At 42.2% G+C, this 20,881-nt stretch overlaps 14 non-coding genes across 14 annotated transcripts; all 14 read right to left on the bottom strand.

Annotated features, from left to right (window-relative positions):
* Nucleotides 1–279: 279 nt before the first annotated feature.
* On the bottom strand, nucleotides 280–362 carry trnal-aag (transfer RNA leucine (anticodon AAG)). Its single transcript has one exon. It is a non-coding gene; the product is annotated as a tRNA-Leu (tRNA).
* Nucleotides 363–2,230: 1,868 nt separating this feature from the next.
* trnas-uga (transfer RNA serine (anticodon UGA)) lies at nucleotides 2,231–2,312 on the bottom strand. Its single transcript has one exon. It is a non-coding gene; the product is annotated as a tRNA-Ser (tRNA).
* Nucleotides 2,313–3,175: 863 nt separating this feature from the next.
* trnas-uga (transfer RNA serine (anticodon UGA)) lies at nucleotides 3,176–3,257 on the bottom strand. Its single transcript has one exon. It is a non-coding gene; the product is annotated as a tRNA-Ser (tRNA).
* A 1,321-nt stretch (nucleotides 3,258–4,578) lies between these two features.
* Nucleotides 4,579–4,661, bottom strand: trnal-aag (transfer RNA leucine (anticodon AAG)). Its single transcript has one exon. It is a non-coding gene; the product is annotated as a tRNA-Leu (tRNA).
* Nucleotides 4,662–7,468: 2,807 nt separating this feature from the next.
* On the bottom strand, nucleotides 7,469–7,550 carry trnas-uga (transfer RNA serine (anticodon UGA)). The gene has a single exon. It is a non-coding gene; the product is annotated as a tRNA-Ser (tRNA).
* Nucleotides 7,551–8,408: 858 nt separating this feature from the next.
* trnas-uga (transfer RNA serine (anticodon UGA)) lies at nucleotides 8,409–8,490 on the bottom strand. Its single transcript has one exon. It is a non-coding gene; the product is annotated as a tRNA-Ser (tRNA).
* Nucleotides 8,491–9,807: 1,317 nt separating this feature from the next.
* On the bottom strand, nucleotides 9,808–9,890 carry trnal-aag (transfer RNA leucine (anticodon AAG)). Its single transcript has one exon. It is a non-coding gene; the product is annotated as a tRNA-Leu (tRNA).
* A 1,868-nt stretch (nucleotides 9,891–11,758) lies between these two features.
* Nucleotides 11,759–11,840, bottom strand: trnas-uga (transfer RNA serine (anticodon UGA)). The gene has a single exon. It is a non-coding gene; the product is annotated as a tRNA-Ser (tRNA).
* Nucleotides 11,841–12,703: 863 nt separating this feature from the next.
* On the bottom strand, nucleotides 12,704–12,785 carry trnas-uga (transfer RNA serine (anticodon UGA)). Its single transcript has one exon. It is a non-coding gene; the product is annotated as a tRNA-Ser (tRNA).
* Nucleotides 12,786–14,106: 1,321 nt separating this feature from the next.
* trnal-aag (transfer RNA leucine (anticodon AAG)) lies at nucleotides 14,107–14,189 on the bottom strand. The gene has a single exon. It is a non-coding gene; the product is annotated as a tRNA-Leu (tRNA).
* Nucleotides 14,190–16,996: 2,807 nt separating this feature from the next.
* trnas-uga (transfer RNA serine (anticodon UGA)) lies at nucleotides 16,997–17,078 on the bottom strand. Its single transcript has one exon. It is a non-coding gene; the product is annotated as a tRNA-Ser (tRNA).
* Nucleotides 17,079–17,945: 867 nt separating this feature from the next.
* On the bottom strand, nucleotides 17,946–18,027 carry trnas-uga (transfer RNA serine (anticodon UGA)). Its single transcript has one exon. It is a non-coding gene; the product is annotated as a tRNA-Ser (tRNA).
* An 867-nt stretch (nucleotides 18,028–18,894) lies between these two features.
* On the bottom strand, nucleotides 18,895–18,976 carry trnas-uga (transfer RNA serine (anticodon UGA)). Its single transcript has one exon. It is a non-coding gene; the product is annotated as a tRNA-Ser (tRNA).
* A 1,304-nt stretch (nucleotides 18,977–20,280) lies between these two features.
* On the bottom strand, nucleotides 20,281–20,363 carry trnal-aag (transfer RNA leucine (anticodon AAG)). Its single transcript has one exon. It is a non-coding gene; the product is annotated as a tRNA-Leu (tRNA).
* Between the last annotated feature and the right edge of the window lie 518 nt (nucleotides 20,364–20,881).

The raw sequence follows: 20,881 nt of genomic DNA, 5'->3' as shown, positions 1-20,881 counted from the left end.
GGTATTTCGGCAACACAACGAGGCAGTGTAGTTGGTTCCCTCGGCAACCAGCCACGGAGCGTGCCATAGAATCAAGACAGTGTTATAGTTTAGGACTAGAATGGGCTTCAGTGAACAACTCTTAAGCATAGTGTGGCAAACAGAAGCTTAAACCTGTTTGTAAGCGTTCTAAACTATACATTTCAAGTGACTTACTTCAAAATGAATTCCATGCAAAGAGGAACTACGTTACAAACAGTCTTTCAGACCCTCAACCGAGGGTGCAGCCACTGGTCAGGTTGTCAGAAGTGGGATTTGGACCCACGCCTCCAGAGGAGACTGCGACCTTAACGCAGCGCCTTAGACCGCTCGGCCATCCTGACACACTGAAGCTGTGCGTCGTGGACCATGCACGATGCACATTATGTTGACCATATGAGTCGTATATACACTTGTCTAACTGGTCGAATATCTACGGGCAGTGATTTAAAGGGAACCCATGCAGTATTTTGACCCAAATGTTTCCAGGAGAGGACAACACTTTTTAAGGTGACATACCTGGATTTTTAACAGCTCCATAGCTTGTCATACAAGCTTGGGTAACAGCCACAGCAAACCAGACACTGAAATGAACAACGCCGAGTCTGGCATCTCACAATTCAATAGTGGGCAAGCGGTAATATCTGACTGAAGACTTTGTACAATAGCAGGTATGCAATGATTGTTTACTCTTATTGATAATTCTTACGGTTGATAGGGAAGAGGTCACTCAGCATTATTGTTACAACTGATACCCTAACAATGGCTCTGACCTGTCTGAATCATTTGGTAAGTGCTACTTGTTGGGGTAGTTGCTTGTTGCTTACAAGTTGGGGCAACTTTCAGTGAATTTGGACACCACGGATGTGTGAAACTATAATCACATTCATCGTTGTTGAGATTCTAACTTGAGTCTTTCTCTTCATAAATATTTCTTAAAATTCTTGCACAGATATTTAGTGAAACATACGCTGAAATCTCTTAGAGCAATACCTTTGAATACATCAGTGAAAGCATCATTTGGCTGTGTACCTACTCTCAATCTAGAGTGATAACTTCCTGTCAATGTGTGAATCACTTGGTTCATTCACATGGAGTGATCTGCCATCATCACTTCTATTGTCACATTGGATTCTGTGGGTTGGACTGTGAATCATCTCAAGTTATGATCAGACTCTGAGCATTCAAAGGAACAACACTTGACTCAGGCCCCTCAGAATGAAATGGTGGTCAACTGGTAAATTCTCAGTGGACAACTTCTAGGATAGCGGGAATGTAGTGATTATATTTGTTGTGGTGAATGCGGCAGGAGAAGATGCAAAGAAGCAGACCACCCATCTGTCTTATTGTCACGGTCGTTATTCTATCAATGGCTCTGACCTTCCTGAATGGTAAGTGCTATTTGTTGGGGTGCTTTTGGGTGATTGAAGCAACTAAAGATACTTCCTTTTTTTTCATTTTATTATTTATTTATTGATTGATTGATTGATATTTTTTTGTTTATTCATTTATTTATTTATTCGTTTATTTTTTCAATTGATTAAACGTTAAACAGTTCGGACAACATCCAATACTTTCAAAAGAAAGCACAATTAGACTTCTTCAAATAGGAGCACTTGATTTACAATATATTCATAAGCGCTTCTCGTTGGAGCGGTCTCCTCTGTGCATTTGCCTTTACCGTCTTCTGTGACTGGTGCAATGTGTCTCTGGATGTTACCCCAGTTGTATCACATATACTTCGGTTTTAATGTCATTTTCTGCAAGCTTTGGTACCTTTCAGTGACAGCAATAATAGGAAATGTTGAAACCGTAATATTGTTTCACTTCATAAAGATTTAGTTAAACTGTTCCCAGTGTATTTGGTGTAATTTATTCTGTGTACAGTTTTTTTCTTTCTTTATTTCTTTATTCACATGAACTGCTTAACGATCGTCAGCGATTTTGTCCCTTTGGATTTGGATGTGGGTTGGATGCGAACCATCATCTGGGCTGCTCCTGAATGTTTAAAGGAACAACACCAGACTCTTGGGTCCCTCAGAATGAAAAGCGTCCATTGGTTCAATTGGTAAATTCTCAGTACAACAGCAGGTATGCAACAACTGTAAACTTTTAATAGCATTTAAGGCACATGGTGTTTCAGGGAAGAATCCAGACAGGTTTGTCCTCACTCTTGCTACCCCAGCACTGGAATCACAAACCAAATCTCAGACGTAGTTGGCAGGATTCGGACCTGCGCGGGGAAACCCCAATGGATTTCAAGTCCATCGCCTTAACCACTCGGCCACAACTACGTAAAAAGCCTTGCTTCAGCATGGACCACTGTCTGATCGTATTTGATCCATGCACTTTGTTTCAGAATGTATAGGCTTCCGTCAGGGACCCTGCTCAGGCATTTCGGCAACACAACGAGGCAGTGTAGTCGGTTCCCTCGGCAACCATCCATGGACAGTGCCATAGAATCAAGACAGTGTTGTAGTTTAAGCCTAGAATGGGCTTCAGTGAACAACTCTTAAGCATAGTGAGGCAAACAGAAGCTTCAACCTATTTGTAAGCGTTCTAAACTTGATTTACAATATATTCATAAGCGCTTCTCGTTGGGGCGGTCTCCTCTGTGCATTTGCCTTTACCGTCTTCTGTGACTTGTGCAATGTGTCTCTGGATGTTAGCCCAGTTGTATCACATATACTTCGGTTTTAATGTCGTTTTCTGCAAGCTTTGGTACCTTTCAGTGACAGCAATAATAGGAAATGTTGAAACCGTAATATTGTTTCACTTCATAAAGATTTAGTTAAACTGTTCCCAGTGTATTTGGTGTAATTTATTCTGTGTACAGTTTTTTTCTTTCTTTATTTCTTTATTCACATGAACTGCTTAACGATCGTCAGCGATTTTGTCCCTTTGGATTTGGATGTGGGTTGGATGCGAACCATCATCTGGGCAGCTCCTGAATGTTTAAAGGAACAACACCAGACTCTTGGGTCCCTCAGAATGAAAAGCATTCATTCAATTGGTAAATTCCCAGTACAACAGCAGGTATGCAACAACTGTAAACTTTTAATAGCATTTAAGGTACATGGTGTTTCAGGGAAGAATCCAGACAGGTTTGTCCTCACTCTTGCTACCCCAGCACTGGAATCACAAACCAAATCTCATACGTAGTTGGCAGGATTCGGACCTGCGCGGGGAAACCCCAATGGATTTCAAGTCCATCGCCTTAACCACTCGGCCACAACTACGTAAAAAGCCTTGCTTCAGCATGGACCACTGTCTGATCGTATTTGATCCATGCACTTTGTTTCAGAATGTATAGGCTTCCGTCAGGGACCCTGCTCAGGCATTTCGGCAACACAACGAGGCAGTGTAGTCGGTTCCCTCGGCAACCATCCATGGACAGTGCCATAGAATCAAGACAGTGTTGTAGTTTAAGCCTAGAATGGGCTTCAGTGAACAACTCTTAAGCATAGTGAGGCAAACAGAAGCTTCAACCTATTTGTAAGCGTTCTAAACTTGATTTACAATATATTCATAAGCGCTTCTCGTTGGGGCGGTCTCCTCTGTGCATTTGCCTTTACCGTCTTCTGTGACTGGTGCAATGTGTCTCTGGATGTTACCCCAGTTGTATCACATATACTTCGGTTTTAATGTCGTTTTCTGCAAGCTTTGGTACCTTTCAGTGACAGCAATAATAGGAAATGTTGAAACCGTAATATTGTTTCACTTCATAAAGATTTAGTTAAACTGTTCCCAGTGTATTTGGTGTAATTTATTCTGTGTACAGTTTTTTTCTTTCTTTATTTCTTTATTCACATGAACTGCTTAACGATCGTCAGCGATTTTGTCCCTTTGGATTTGGATGTGGGTTGGATGCGAACCATCATCTGGGCAGCTCCTGAATGTTTAAAGGAACAACACCAGACTCTTGGGTCCCTCAGAATGAAAAGCATTCATTCATTTGGTAAATTCCCAGTACACCAGCAGGTATGCAACAACTGTAAACTTTTAATAGCATTTAAGGTACATGGTGTTTCAGGGAAGAATCCAGACAGGTTTGTCCTCACTCTTGCTACCCCAGCACTGGAATCACAAACCAAATCTCAGACGTAGTTGGCAGGATTCGGACCTGCGCGGGGAAACCCCAAAGGATTTCAAGTCCATCGCCTTAACCACTCGGCCACAACTACGTAAAAAGCCTTGCTTCAGCATGGACCACTGTCTGATCGTATTTGATCCATGCACTTTGTTTCAGAATGTATAGGCTTCCGTTAGGGACCCTGCTCAGGTATTTCGGCAACACAACGAGGCAGTGTAGTTGGTTCCCTCGGCAACCAGCCACGGAGCGTGCCATAGAATCAAGACAGTGTTATAGTTTAGGACTAGAATGGGCTTCAGTGAACAACTCTTAAGCATAGTGTGGCAAACAGAAGCTTAAACCTGTTTGTAAGCGTTCTAAACTATACATTTCAAGTGACTTACTTCAAAATGAATTCCATGCAAAGAGGAACTACGTCACAAACAGTCTTTCAGACCCTCGACCGAGGGTGCAGCAACTGGTCAGGTTGTCAGAAGTGGGATTTGAACCCACGCCTCCAGAGGAGACTGCTACCTTAACGCAGCGCCTTAGACCGCTCGGCCATCCTGACACACTGATGCTGTGCGTCGTGGACCATGCACGATGCACATTATGTTGACCATATGAGTCGTATATACACTTGTCTAACTGGTCGAATATCTACGGGCAGTGATTTAAAGGGAACCCATGCAGTATTTTGACCCAAATGTTTCCAGGAGAGGACAACACTTTTTAAGGTGACATACCTGGATTTTTAACAGCTCCATAGCTTGTCATACAAGCTTGGGTAACAGCCACAGCAAACCAGACACTGAAATGAACAACGCCCGAGTCTGGCATCTCACAATTCAATAGTGGGCAAGCGGTAATATCTGACTGAAGACTTTGTACAATAGCAGGTATGCAATGATTGTTTACTCTTATTGATAATTCTTACGGTTGATAGGGAAGAGGTCACTCAGCATTATTGTTACAACTGATACCCTAACAATGGCTCTGACCTGTCTGAATCATTTGGTAAGTGCTACTTGTTGGGGTAGTTGCTTGTTGCTTACAAGTTGGGGCAACTTTCAGTGAATTTGGACACCACGGATGTGTGAAACTATAATCACATTCATCGTTGTTGAGATTCTAACTTGAGTCTTTCTCTTCATAAATATTTCTTAAAATTCTTGCACAGATATTTAGTGAAACATACGCTGAAATCTCTTAGAGCAATACCTTTGAATACATCAGTGAAAGCATCATTTGGCTGTGTACCTACTCTCAATCTAGAGTGATAACTGCCTGTCAATGTGTGAATCACCTGGTTCATTCACATGGAGTGATCTGCCATCATCACTTCTATTGTCACATTGGATTCTGTGGGTTGGACTGTGAATCATCTCAAGTTATGATCAGACTCTGAGCATTCAAAGGAACAACACTTGACTCAGGCCCCTCAGAATGAAATGGTGGTCAACTGGTAAATTCTCAGTGGACAACTTCTAGGATAGCGGGAATGTAGTGATTATATTTGTTGTGGTGAATGCGGCAGGAGAAGATGCAAAGAAGCAGACCACCCATCTGTCTTATTGTCACAGTCGTTATTCTATCAATGGCTCTGACCTTCCTGAATGGTAAGTGCTATTTGTTGGGGTGCTTTTGGGTGATTGAAGCAACTAAAGATACTTCCTTTTTTTTTCATTTTATTATTTATTTATTGATTGATTGATTGATATTTTTTTGTTTATTCATTTATTTATTTATTCGTTTATTTTTTCAATTGATTAAACGTTAAACAGTTCGGACAACATCCAATACTTTCAAAAGAAAGCACAATTAGACTTCTTCAAATAGGAGCACTTGATTTACAATATATTCATAAGCGCTTCTCGTTGGGGCGGTCTCCTCTGTGCATTTGCCTTTACCGTCTTCTGTGACTGGTGCAATGTGTCTCTGGATGTTACCCCAGTTGTATCACATATACTTCGGTTTTAATGTCATTTTCTGCAAGCTTTGGTACCTTTCAGTGACAGCAATAATAGGAAATGTTGAAACCGTAATATTGTTTCACTTCATAAAGATTTAGTTAAACTGTTCCCAGTGTATTTGGTGTAATTTATTCTGTGTACAGTTTTTTTCTTTCTTTATTTCTTTATTCACATGAACTGCTTAACGATCGTCAGCGATTTTGTCCCTTTGGATTTGGATGTGGGTTGGATGCGAACCATCATCTGGGCAGCTCCTGAATGTTTAAAGGAACAACACCAGACTCTTGGGTCCCTCAGAATGAAAAGCATTCATTCATTTGGTAATTTCCCAGTACAACAGCAGGTATGCAACAACTGTAAACTTTTAATAGCATTTAAGGTACATGGTGTTTCAGGGAAGAATCCAGACAGGTTTGTCCTCACTCTTGCTACCCCAGCACTGGAATCACAAACCAAATCTGAGACGTAGTTGGCAGGATTCGGACCTGCGCGGGGAAACCCAAATGGATTTCAAGTCCATCGCCTTAACCACTCGGCCACAACTACGTAAAAAGCCTTGCTTCAGCATGGACCACTGTCTGATCGTATTTGATCCATGCACTTTGTTTCAGAATATATAGGCTTCCGTCAGGGACCCTGCTCAGGCATTTCGGCAACACAACGAGGCAGTGTAGTCGGTTCCCTCGGCAACCATCCATGGACAGTGCCATAGAATCAAGACAGTGTTGTAGTTTAAGCCTAGAATGGGCTTCAGTGAACAACTCTTAAGCATAGTGAGGCAAACAGAAGCTTCAACCTATTTGTAAGCGTTCTAAACTTGATTTACAATATATTCATAAGCGCTTCTCGTTGGGGCGGTCTCCTCTGTGCATTTGCCTTTACCGTCTTCTGTGACTTGTGCAATGTGTCTCTGGATGTTAGCCCAGTTGTATCACATATACTTCGGTTTTAATGTCGTTTTCTGCAAGCTTTGGTACCTTTCAGTGACAGCAATAATAGGAAATGTTGAAACCGTAATATTGTTTCACTTCATAAAGATTTAGTTAAACTGTTCCCAGTGTATTTGGTGTAATTTATTCTGTGTACAGTTTTTTTCTTTATTCACATGAACTGCTTAACGATCGTCAGCGATTTTGTCCCTTTGGATTTGGATGTGGGTTGGTTGCGAACCATCATCTGGGCAGCTCCTGAATGTTTAAAGGAACAACACCAGACTCTTGGGTCCCTCAGAATGGAAAGCATTCATTCATTCATTCAATTGGTATATTCCCAGTACAACAGCAGGTATGCAACAACTGTAAACTTTTAATAGCATTTAAGGTACATGGTGTTTCAGGGAAGAATCCAGACAGGTTTGTCCTCACTCTTGCTACCCCAGCACTGGAATCACAAACCAAATCTGAGACGTAGTTGGCAGGATTCGGACCTGCGCGGGGAAACCCCAATGGATTTCAAGTCCATCGCCTTAACCACTCGGCCACAACTACGTAAAAAGCCTTGCTTCAGCATGGACCACTGTCTGATCGTATTTGATCCATGCACTTTGTTTCAGAATGTATAGGCTTCCGTCAGGGACCCTGCTCAGGCATTTCGGCAACACAACGAGGCAGTGTAGTCGGTTCCCTCGGCAACCATCCATGGACAGTGCCATAGAATCAAGACAGTGTTGTAGTTTAAGCCTAGAATGGGCTTCAGTGAACAACTCTTAAGCATAGTGAGGCAAACAGAAGCTTCAACCTATTTGTAAGCGTTCTAAACTTGATTTACAATATATTCATAAGCGCTTCTCGTTGGCGCGGTCTCCTCTGTGCATTTGCCTTTACCGTCTTCTGTGACTTGTGCAATGTGTCTCTGGATGTTAGCCCAGTTGTATCACATATACTTCGGTTTTAATGTCGTTTTCTGCAAGCTTTGGTACCTTTCAGTGACAGCAATAATAGGAAATGTTGAAACCGTAATATTGTTTCACTTCATAAAGATTTAGTTAAACTGTTCCCAGTGTATTTGGTGTAATTTATTCTGTGTACAGTTTTTTTCTTTTTTTATTTCTTTATTCACATGAACTGCTTAACGATCGTCAGCGCTTTTGTCCCTTTGGATTTGGATGTGGGTTGGATGCGAACCATCATCTGGGCAGCTCCTGAATGTTTAAAGGAACAACACCAGACTCTTGGGTCCCTCAGAATGAAAAGCATCCATTGGTAAATTCTCAGTACAACAGCAGGTATGCAACAACTGTAAACTTTTAATAGCATTTAAGGCACATGGTGTTTCAGGGAAGAATCCAGACAGGTTTGTCCTCACTCTTGCTACCCCAGCACTGGAATCACAAACCAAATCTCAGACGTAGTTGGCAGGATTCGGACCTGCGCGGGGAAACCCCAATGGATTTCAAGTCCATCGCCTTAACCACTCGGCCACAACTACGTAAAAAGCCTTGCTTCAGCATGGACCACTGTCTGATCGTATTTGATCCATGCACTTTGTTTCAGAATGTATAGGCTTCCGTCAGGGACCCTGCTCAGGCATTTCGGCAACACAACGAGGCAGTGTAGTCGGTTCCCTCGGCAACCATCCATGGACAGTGCCATAGAATCAAGACAGTGTTGTAGTTTAAGCCTAGAATGGGCTTCAGTGAACAACTCTTAAGCATAGTGAGGCAAACAGAAGCTTCAACCTATTTGTAAGCGTTCTAAACTTGATTTACAATATATTCATAAGCGCTTCTCGTTGGGGCGGTCTCCTCTGTGCATTTGCCTTTACCGTCTTCTGTGACTTGTGCAATGTGTCTCTGGATGTTAGCCCAGTTGTATCACATATACTTCGGTTTTAATGTCGTTTTCTGCAAGCTTTGGTACCTTTCAGTGACAGCAATAATAGGAAATGTTGAAACCGTAATATTGTTTCACTTCATAAAGATTTAGTTAAACTGTTCCCAGTGTATTTGGTGTAATTTATTCTGTGTACAGTTTTTTTCTTTCTTTATTTCTTTATTCACATGAACTGCTTAACGATCGTCAGCGATTTTGTCCCTTTGGATTTGGATGTGGGTTGGATGCGAACCATCATCTGGGCAGCTCCTGAATGTTTAAAGGAACAACACCAGACTCTTGGGTCCCTCAGAATGAAAAGCATTCATTCAGTAAATTCCCAGTACAACAGCAGGTATGCAACAACTGTAAACTTTTAATAGCATTTAAGGTACATGGTGTTTCAGGGAAGAATCCAGACAGGTTTGTCCTCACTCTTGCTACCCCAGCACTGGAATCACAAACCAAATCTCAGACTTAGTTGGCAGGATTCGGACCTGCGCGGGGAAACCCCAATGGATTTCAAGTCCATCGCCTTAACCACTCAGCCACAACTACGTAAAAAGCCTTGCTTCAGCATGGACCACTGTCTGATCGTATTTGATCCATGCACTTTGTTTCAGAATGTATAGGCTTCCGTTAGGGACCCTGCTCAGGTATTTCGGCAACACAACGAGGCAGTGTAGTTGGTTCCCTCGGCAACCAGCCACGGAGCGTGCCATAGAATCAAGACAGTGTTATAGTTTAGGACTAGAATGGGCTTCAGTGAACAACTCTTAAGCATAGTGTGGCAAACAGAAGCTTAAACCTGTTTGTAAGCGTTCTAAACTATACATTTCAAGTGACTTACTTCAAAATGAATTCCATGCAAAGAGGAACTACGTTACAAACAGTCTTTCAGACCCTCAACCGAGGGTGCAGCCACTGGTCAGGTTGTCAGAAGTGGGATTTGGACCCACACCACCAGAGGAGACTGCGACCTTAACGCAGCGCCTTAGACCGCTCGGCCATCCTGACACACTGAAGCTGTGCGTCGTGGACCATGCACGATGCACATTATGTTGACCATATGAGTCGTATATACACTTGTCTAACTGGTCGAATATCTACGGGCAGTGATTTAAAGGGAACCCATGCAGTATTTTGACCCAAATGTTTCCAGGAGAGGACAACACTTTTTAAGGTGACATACCTGGATTTTTAACAGCTCCATAGCTTGTCATACAAGCTTGGGTAACAGCCACAGCAAACCAGACACTGAAATGAACAACGCCGAGTCTGGCATCTCACAATTCAATAGTGGGCAAGCGGTAATATCTGACTGAAGACTTTGTACAATAGCAGGTATGCAATGATTGTTTACTCTTATTGATAATTCTTACGGTTGATAGGGAAGAGGTCACTCAGCATTATTGTTACAACTGATACCCTAACAATGGCTCTGACCTGTCTGAATCATTTGGTAAGTGCTACTTGTTGGGGTAGTTGCTTGTTGCTTACAAGTTGGGGCAACTTTCAGTGAATTTGGACACCACGGATGTGTGAAACTATAATCACATTCATCGTTGTTGAGATTCTAACTTGAGTCTTTCTCTTCATAAATATTTCTTAAAATTCTTGCACAGATATTTAGTGAAACATACGCTGAAATCTCTTAGAGCAATACCTTTGAATACATCAGTGAAAGCATCATTTGGCTGTGTACCTACTCTCAATCTAGAGTGATAACTTCCTGTCAATGTGTGAATCACTTGGTTCATTCACATGGAGTGATCTGCCATCATCACTTCTATTGTCACATTGGATTCTGTGGGTTGGACTGTGAATCATCTCAAGTTATGATCAGACTCTGAGCATTCAAAGGAACAACACTTGACTCAGGCCCCTCAGAATGAAATGGTGGTCAACTGGTAAATTCTCAGTGGACAACTTCTAGGATAGCGGGAATGTAGTGATTATATTTGTTGTGGTGAATGCGGCAGGAGAAGATGCAAAGAAGCAGACCACCCATCTGTCTTATTGTCACGGTCGTTATTCTATCAATGGCTCTGACCTTCCTGAATGGTAAGTGCTATTTGTTGGGGTGCTTTTGGGTGATTGAAGCAACTAAAGATACTTCCTTTTTTTTCATTTTATTATTTATTTATTGATTGATTGATTGATATTTTTTTGTTTATTCATTTATTTATTTATTCGTTTATTTTTTCAATTGATTAAACGTTAAACAGTTCGGACAACATCCAATACTTTCAAAAGAAAGCACAATTAGACTTCTTCAAATAGGAGCACTTGATTTACAATATATTCATAAGCGCTTCTCGTTGGGGCGGTCTCCTCTGTGCATTTGCCTTTACCGTCTTCTGTGACTGGTGCAATGTGTCTCTGGATGTTACCCCAGTTGTATCACATATACTTCGGTTTTAATGTCATTTTCTGCAAGCTTTGGTACCTTTCAGTGACAGCAATAATAGGAAATGTTGAAACCGTAATATTGTTTCACTTCATAAAGATTTAGTTAAACTGTTCCCAGTGTATTTGGTGTAATTTATTCTGTGTACAGTTTTTTTCTTTCTTTATTTCTTTATTCACATGAACTGCTTAACGATCGTCAGCGATTTTGTCCCTTTGGATTTGGATGTGGGTTGGATGCGAACCATCATCTGGGCAGCTCCTGAATGTTTAAAGGAACAACACCAGACTCTTGGGTCCCTCAGAATGAAAAGCGTCCATTGGTTCAATTGGTAAATTCTCAGTACAACAGCAGGTATGCAACAACTGTAAACTTTTAATAGCATTTAAGGCACATGGTGTTTCAGGGAAGAATCCAGACAGGTTTGTCCTCACTCTTGCTACCCCAGCACTGGAATCACAAACCAAATCTCAGACGTAGTTGGCAGGATTCGGACCTGCGCGGGGAAACCCCAATGGATTTCAAGTCCATCGCCTTAACCACTCGGCCACAACTACGTAAAAAGCCTTGCTTCAGCATGGACCACTGTCTGATCGTATTTGATCCATGCACTTTGTTTCAGAATGTATAGGCTTCCGTCAGGGACCCTGCTCAGGCATTTCGGCAACACAACGAGGCAGTGTAGTCGGTTCCCTCGGCAACCATCCATGGACAGTGCCATAGAATCAAGACAGTGTTGTAGTTTAAGCCTAGAATGGGCTTCAGTGAACAACTCTTAAGCATAGTGAGGCAAACAGAAGCTTCAACCTATTTGTAAGCGTTCTAAACTTGATTTACAATATATTCATAAGCGCTTCTCGTTGGGGCGGTCTCCTCTGTGCATTTGCCTTTACCGTCTTCTGTGACTTGTGCAATGTGTCTCTGGATGTTAGCCCAGTTGTATCACATATACTTCGGTTTTAATGTCGTTTTCTGCAAGCTTTGGTACCTTTCAGTGACAGCAATAATAGGAAATGTTGAAACCGTAATATTGTTTCACTTCATAAAGATTTAGTTAAACTGTTCCCAGTGTATTTGGTGTAATTTATTCTGTGTACAGTTTTTTTCTTTCTTTATTTCTTTATTCACATGAACTGCTTAACGATCGTCAGCGATTTTGTCCCTTTGGATTTGGATGTGGGTTGGATGCGAACCATCATCTGGGCAGCTCCTGAATGTTTAAAGGAACAACACCAGACTCTTGGGTCCCTCAGAATGAAAAGCATTCATTCAATTGGTAAATTCCCAGTACAACAGCAGGTATGCAACAACTGTAAACTTTTAATAGCATTTAAGGTACATGGTGTTTCAGGGAAGAATCCAGACAGGTTTGTCCTCACTCTTGCTACCCCAGCACTGGAATCACAAACCAAATCTCATACGTAGTTGGCAGGATTCGGACCTGCGCGGGGAAACCCCAATGGATTTCAAGTCCATCGCCTTAACCACTCGGCCACAACTACGTAAAAAGCCTTGCTTCAGCATGGACCACTGTCTGATCGTATTTGATCCATGCACTTTGTTTCAGAATGTATAGGCTTCCGTCAGGGACCCTGCTCAGGCATTTCGGCAACACAACGAGGCAGTGTAGTCGGTTCCCTCGGCAACCATCCATGGACAGTGCCATAGAATCAAGACAGTGTTGTAGTTTAAGCCTAGAATGGGCTTCAGTGAACAACTCTTAAGCATAGTGAGGCAAACAGAAGCTTCAACCTATTTGTAAGCGTTCTAAACTTGATTTACAATATATTCATAAGCGCTTCTCGTTGGGGCGGTCTCCTCTGTGCATTTGCCTTTACCGTCTTCTGTGACTGGTGCAATGTGTCTCTGGATGTTACCCCAGTTGTATCACATATACTTCGGTTTTAATGTCGTTTTCTGCAAGCTTTGGTACCTTTCAGTGACAGCAATAATAGGAAATGTTGAAACCGTAATATTGTTTCACTTCATAAAGATTTAGTTAAACTGTTCCCAGTGTATTTGGTGTAATTTATTCTGTGTACAGTTTTTTTCTTTCTTTATTTCTTTATTCACATGAACTGCTTAACGATCGTCAGCGATTTTGTCCCTTTGGATTTGGATGTGGGTTGGATGCGAACCATCATCTGGGCAGCTCCTGAATGTTTAAAGGAACAACACCAGACTCTTGGGTCCCTCAGAATGAAAAGCATTCATTCATTTGGTAAATTCCCAGTACAACAGCAGGTATGCAACAACTGTAAACTTTTAATAGCATTTAAGGTACATGGTGTTTCAGGGAAGAATCCAGACAGGTTTGTCCTCACTCTTGCTACCCCAGCACTGGAATCACAAACCAAATCTCAGACGTAGTTGGCAGGATTCGGACCTGCGCGGGGAAACCCCAAAGGATTTCAAGTCCATCGCCTTAACCACTCGGCCACAACTACGTAAAAAGCCTTGCTTCAGCATGGACCACTGTCTGATCGTATTTGATCCATGCACTTTGTTTCAGAATGTATAGGCTTCCGTTAGGGACCCTGCTCAGGTATTTCGGCAACACAACGAGGCAGTGTAGTTGGTTCCCTCGGCAACCAGCCACGGAGCGTGCCATAGAATCAAGACAGTGTTATAGTTTAGGACTAGAATGGGCTTCAGTGAACAACTCTTAAGCATAGTGTGGCAAACAGAAGCTTAAACCTGTTTGTAAGCGTTCTAAACTATACATTTCAAGTGACTTACTTCAAAATGAATTCCATGCAAAGAGGAACTACGTCACAAACAGTCTTTCAGACCCTCGACCGAGGGTGCAGCAACTGGTCAGGTTGTCAGAAGTGGGATTTGAACCCACGCCTCCAGAGGAGACTGCGACCTTAACGCAGCGCCTTAGACCGCTCGGCCATCCTGACACACTGATGCTGTGCGTCGTGGACCATGCACGATGCACATTATGTTGACCATATGAGTCGTATATACACTTGTCTAACTGGTCGAATATCTACGGGCAGTGATTTAAAGGGAACCCATGCAGTATTTTGACCCAAATGTTTCCAGGAGAGGACAACACTTTTTAAGGTGACATACCTGGATTTTTAACAGCTCCATAGCTTGTCATACAAGCTTGGGTAACAGCCACAGCAAACCAGACACTGAAATGAACAACGCCCGAGTCTGGCATCTCACAATTCAATAGTGGGCAAGCGGTAATATCTGACTGAAGACTTTGTACAATAGCAGGTATGCAATGATTGTTTACTCTTATTGATAATTCTTACGGTTGATAGGGAAGAGGTCACTCAGCATTATTGTTACAACTGATACCCTAACAATGGCTCTGACCTGTCTGAATCATTTGGTAAGTGCTACTTGTTGGGGTAGTTGCTTGTTGCTTACAAGTTGGGGCAACTTTCAGTGAATTTGGACACCACGGATGTGTGAAACTATAATCACATTCATCGTTGTTGAGATTCTAACTTGAGTCTTTCTCTTCATAAATATTTCTTAAAATTCTTGCACAGATATTTAGTGAAACATACGCTGAAATCTCTTAGAGCAATACCTTTGAATACATCAGTGAAAGCATCATTTGGCTGTGTACCTACTCTCAATCTAGAGTGATAACTGCCTGTCAATGTGTGAATCACCTGGTTCATTCACATGGAGTGATCTGCCATCATCACTTCTATTGTCACATTGGATTCTGTGGGTTGGACTGTGAATCATCTCAAGTTATGATCAGACTCTGAGCATTCAAAGGAACAACACTTGACTCAGGCCCCTCAGAATGAAATGGTGGTCAACTGGTAAATTCTCAGTGGACAACTTCTAGGATAGCGGGAATGTAGTGATTATATTTGTTGTGGTGAATGCGGCAGGAGAAGATGCAAAGAAGCAGACCACCCATCTGTCTTATTGTCACAGTCGTTATTCTATCAATGGCTCTGACCTTCCTGAATGGTAAGTGCTATTTGTTGGGGTGCTTTTGGGTGATTGAAGCAACTAAAGATACTTCCTTTTTTTTTCATTTTATTATTTATTTATTGATTGATTGATTGATATTTTTTTGTTTATTCATTTATTTATTTATTCGTTTATTTTTTCAATTGATTAAACGTTAAACAGTTCGGACAACATCCAATACTTTCAAAAGAAAGCACAATTAGACTTCTTCAAATAGGAGCACTTGATTTACAATATATTCATAAGCGCTTCTCGTTGGGGCGGTCTCCTCTGTGCATTTGCCTTTACCGTCTTCTGTGACTGGTGCAATGTGTCTCTGGATGTTACCCCAGTTGTATCACATATACTTCGGTTTTAATGTCATTTTCTGCAAGCTTTGGTACCTTTCAGTGACAGCAATAATAGGAAATGTTGAAACCGTAATATTGTTTCACTTCATAAAGATTTAGTTAAACTGTTCCCAGTGTATTTGGTGTAATTTATTCTGTGTACAGTTTTTTTCTTTCTTTATTTCTTTATTCACATGAACTGCTTAACGATCGTCAGCGATTTTGTCCCTTTGGATTTGGATGTGGGTTGGATGCGAACCATCATCTGGGCAGCTCCTGAATGTTTAAAGGAACAACACCAGACTCTTGGGTCCCTCAGAATGAAAAGCATTCATTCATTTGGTAATTTCCCAGTACAACAGCAGGTATGCAACAACTGTAAACTTTTAATAGCATTTAAGGTACATGGTGTTTCAGGGAAGAATCCAGACAGGTTTGTCCTCACTCTTGCTACCCCAGCACTGGAATCACAAACCAAATCTGAGACGTAGTTGGCAGGATTCGGACCTGCGCGGGGAAACCCAAATGGATTTCAAGTCCATCGCCTTAACCACTCGGCCACAACTACGTAAAAAGCCTTGCTTCAGCATGGACCACTGTCTGATCGTATTTGATCCATGCACTTTGTTTCAGAATATATAGGCTTCCGTCAGGGACCCTGCTCAGGCATTTCGGCAACACAACGAGGCAGTGTAGTCGGTTCCCTCGGCAACCATCCATGGACAGTGCCATAGAATCAAGACAGTGTTGTAGTTTAAGCCTAGAATGGGCTTCAGTGAACAACTCTTAAGCATAGTGAGGCAAACAGAAGCTTCAACCTATTTGTAAGCGTTCTAAACTTGATTTACAATATATTCATAAGCGCTTCTCGTTGGGGCGGTCTCCTCTGTGCATTTGCCTTTACCGTCTTCTGTGACTTGTGCAATGTGTCTCTGGATGTTAGCCCAGTTGTATCACATATACTTCGGTTTTAATGTCGTTTTCTGCAAGCTTTGGTACCTTTCAGTGACAGCAATAATAGGAAATGTTGAAACCGTAATATTGTTTCACTTCATAAAGATTTAGTTAAACTGTTCCCAGTGTATTTGGTGTAATTTATTCTGTGTACAGTTTTTTTCTTTATTCACATGAACTGCTTAACGATCGTCAGCGATTTTGTCCCTTTGGATTTGGATGTGGGTTGGTTGCGAACCATCATCTGGGCAGCTCCTGAATGTTTAAAGGAACAACACCAGACTCTTGGGTCCCTCAGAATGGAAAGCATTCATTCATTCATTCAATTGGTATATTCCCAGTACAACAGCAGGTATGCAACAACTGTAAACTTTTAATAGCATTTAAGGTACATGGTGTTTCAGGGAAGAATCCAGACAGGTTTGTCCTCACTCTTGCTACCCCAGCACTGGAATCACAAACCAAATCTGAGACGTAGTTGGCAGGATTCGGACCTGCGCGGGGAAACCCCAATGGATTTCAAGTCCATCGCCTTAACCACTCGGCCACAACTACGTAAAAAGCCTTGCTTCAGCATGGACCACTGTCTGATCGTATTTGATCCATGCACTTTGTTTCAGAATGTATAGGCTTCCGTCAGGGACCCTGCTCAGGCATTTCGGCAACACAACGAGGCAGTGTAGTCGGTTCCCTCGGCAACCATCCATGGACAGTGCCATAGAATCAAGACAGTGTTGTAGTTTAAGCCTAGAATGGGCTTCAGTGAACAACTCTTAAGCATAGTGAGGCAAACAGAAGCTTCAACCTATTTGTAAGCGTTCTAAACTTGATTTACAATATATTCATAAGCGCTTCTCGTTGGCGCGGTCTCCTCTGTGCATTTGCCTTTACCGTCTTCTGTGACTTGTGCAATGTGTCTCTGGATGTTAGCCCAGTTGTATCACATATACTTCGGTTTTAATGTCGTTTTCTGCAAGCTTTGGTACCTTTCAGTGACAGCAATAATAGGAAATGTTGAAACCGTAATATTGTTTCACTTCATAAAGATTTAGTTAAACTGTTCCCAGTGTATTTGGTGTAATTTATTCTGTGTACAGTTTTTTTCTTTTTTTATTTCTTTATTCACATGAACTGCTTAACGATCGTCAGCGCTTTTGTCCCTTTGGATTTGGATGTGGGTTGGATGCGAACCATCATCTGGGCAGCTCCTGAATGTTTAAAGGAACAACACCAGACTCTTGGGTCCCTCAGAATGAAAAGCATCCATTGCTTCAATTGGTAAATTCTCAGTACAACAGCAGGTATGCAACAACTGTAAACTTTTAATAGCATTTAAGGCACATGGTGTTTCAGGGAAGAATCCAGACAGGTTTGTCCTCACTCTTGCTACCCCAGCACTGGAATCACAAACCAAATCTCAGACGTAGTTGGCAGGATTCGGACCTGCGCGGGGAAACCCCAATGGATTTCAAGTCCATCGCCTTAACCACTCGGCCACAACTACGTAAAAAGCCTTGCTTCAGCATGGACCACTGTCTGATCGTATTTGATCCATGCACTTTGTTTCAGAATGTATAGGCTTCCGTCAGGGACCCTGCTCAGGCATTTCGGCAACACAACGAGGCAGTGTAGTCGGTTCCCTCGGCAACCATCCATGGACAGTGCCATAGAATCAAGACAGTGTTGTAGTTTAAGCCTAGAATGGGCTTCAGTGAACAACTCTTAAGCATAGTGAGGCAAACAGAAGCTTCAACCTATTTGTAAGCGTTCTAAACTTGATTTACAATATATTCATAAGCGCTTCTCGTTGGGGCGGTCTCCTCTGTGCATTTGCCTTTACCGTCTTCTGTGACTTGTGCAATGTGTCTCTGGATGTTAGCCCAGTTGTATCACATATACTTCGGTTTTAATGTCGTTTTCTGCAAGCTTTGGTACCTTTCAGTGACAGCAATAATAGGAAATGTTGAAACCGTAATATTGTTTCACTTCATAAAGATTTAGTTAAACTGTTCCCAGTGTATTTGGTGTAATTTATTCTGTGTACAGTTTTTTTCTTTTTTTATTTCTTTATTCACATGTACTGCTTAACGATCGTCAGCGCTTTTGTCCCTTTGGATTTGGATGTGGGTTGGATGCGAACCATCATCTGGGCAGCTCCTGAATGTTTAAAGGAACAACACCAGACTCTTGGGTCCCTCAGAATGAAAAGCATCCATTGGTTCAATTGGTAAATTCTCAGTACAACAGCAGGTATGCAACAACTGTAAACTTTTAATAGCATTTAAGGTACATGGTGTTTCAGGGAAGAATCCAGACAGGTTTGTCCTCACTCTTGCTACCCCAGCACTGGAATCACAAACCAAATCTCAGACGTAGTTGGCAGGATTCGGACCTGCGCGGGGAAACCCCAATGGATTTCAAGTCCATCGCCTTAACCACTCGGCCACAACTACGTAAAAAGCCTTGCTTCAGCATGGACCACTGTCTGATCGTATTTGATCCATGCACTTTGTTTCAGAATGTATAGGCTTCCGTCAGGGACCCTGCTCAGGCATTTCGGCAACACAACGAGGCAGTGTAGTCGGTTCCCTCGGCAACCATCCATGGACAGTGCCATAGAATCAAGACAGTGTTGTAGTTTAAGCCTAGAATGGGCTTCAGTGAACAACTCTTAAGCATAGTGAGGCAAACAGAAGCTTCAACCTATTTGTAAGCGTTCTAAACTTGATTTACAATATATTCATAAGCGCTTCTCGTTGGGGCGGTCTCCTCTGTGCATTTGCCTTTACCGTCTTCTGTGACTTGTGCAATGTTTCTCTGGATGTTAGCCCAGTTGTATCACATATACTTCGGTTTTAATGTCGTTTTCTGCAAGCTTTGGTACCTTTCAGTGACAGCAATAATAGGAAATGTTGAAACCGTAATATTGTTTCACTTCATAAAGATTTAGTTAAACTGTTCCCAGTGTATTTGGTGTAATTTATTCTGTGTACAGTTTTTTTCTTTCTTTATTTCTTTATTCACATGAACTGCTTAACGATCGTCAGCGCTTTTGTCCCTTTGGATTTGGATGTGGGTTGGATGCGAACCATCATCTGGGCAGCTCCTGAATGTTTAAAGGAACAACACCAGACTCTTGGGTCCCTCAGAATGAAAAGCATTCATTCAATTGGTAAATTCCCAGTACAACTGTAAACTTTTAACAGCATTTAAGGTACATGGTGTTTCAGGGAAGAATCCAGACAGGTTTGTCCTCACTCTTGCTACCCCAGCACTGGAATCACAAACCAAATCTCAGACGTAGCTGGCAGGATTCGGACCTGCGCAGGGAAACCCCAATGGATTTCAAGTCCATCGCCTTAACCACTCGGCCACAACTACGTAAAAAGCCTTGCTTCAGCATGGACCACTGTCTGATCGTATTTGATCCATGCACTTTGTTTCAGAATGTATAGGCTTCCGTTAGGGACCCTGCTCAGGTATTTCGGCAACACAACGAGGCAGTGTAGTTGGTTCCCTCGGCAACCAGCCACGGAGCGTGCCATAGAATCAAGACAGTGTTATAGTGTAGGACTAGAATGGGCTTCAGTGAACAACTCTTAAGCATAGTGTGGCAAACAGAAGCTTAAACCTGTTTGTAAGCGTTCTAAACTATACATTTCAAGTGACTTACTTCAAAATGAATTCCATGCAAAGAGGAACTACGTTACAAACAGTCTTTCAGACCCTCAACCGAGGGTGCAGCCACTGGTCAGGTTGTCAGAAGTGGGATTTGGACCCACGTCTCCAGAGGAGACTGCGACCTTAACGCAGCGCCTTAGACCGCTCGGCCATCCTGACACACTGAAGCTGTGCGTCGTGGACCATGCACGATGCACATTATGTTGACCATATGAGTCGTATATACACTTGTCTAACTGGTCGAATATCTACGGGCAGTGATTTAAAGGGAACCCATGCAGTATTTTGACCCAAATGTTTCCAGGAGAGGACAACACTTTTTAAGGTGACATACCTGGATTTTTAACAGCTCCATAGCTTGTCATACAAGCTTGGGTAACAGCCACAGCAAACCAGACACTGAAATGAACAACGCCGAGTCTGGCATCTCACAATTCAATAGTGGGCAAGCGGTAATATCTGACTGAAGACTTTGTACAATAGCAGGTATGCAATGATTGTTTACTCTTATTGATAATTCTTACGGTTGATAGGGAAGAGGTCACTCAGCATTATTGTTACAACTGATACCCTAACAATGGCTCTGACCTGTCTGAATCATTTGGTAAGTGCTACTTGTTGGGGTAGTTGCTTGTTGCTTACAAGTTGGGGCAACTTTCAGTGAATTTGGACACCAC

The sequence above is a fragment of the Ictalurus punctatus genome, chromosome 13, assembly GCF_001660625.3.
Source record: "Ictalurus punctatus breed USDA103 chromosome 13, Coco_2.0, whole genome shotgun sequence".
NCBI lineage: Eukaryota > Metazoa > Chordata > Actinopteri > Siluriformes > Ictaluridae > Ictalurus > Ictalurus punctatus.
This window is presented reverse-complemented; position numbering and strand designations above follow the sequence as displayed.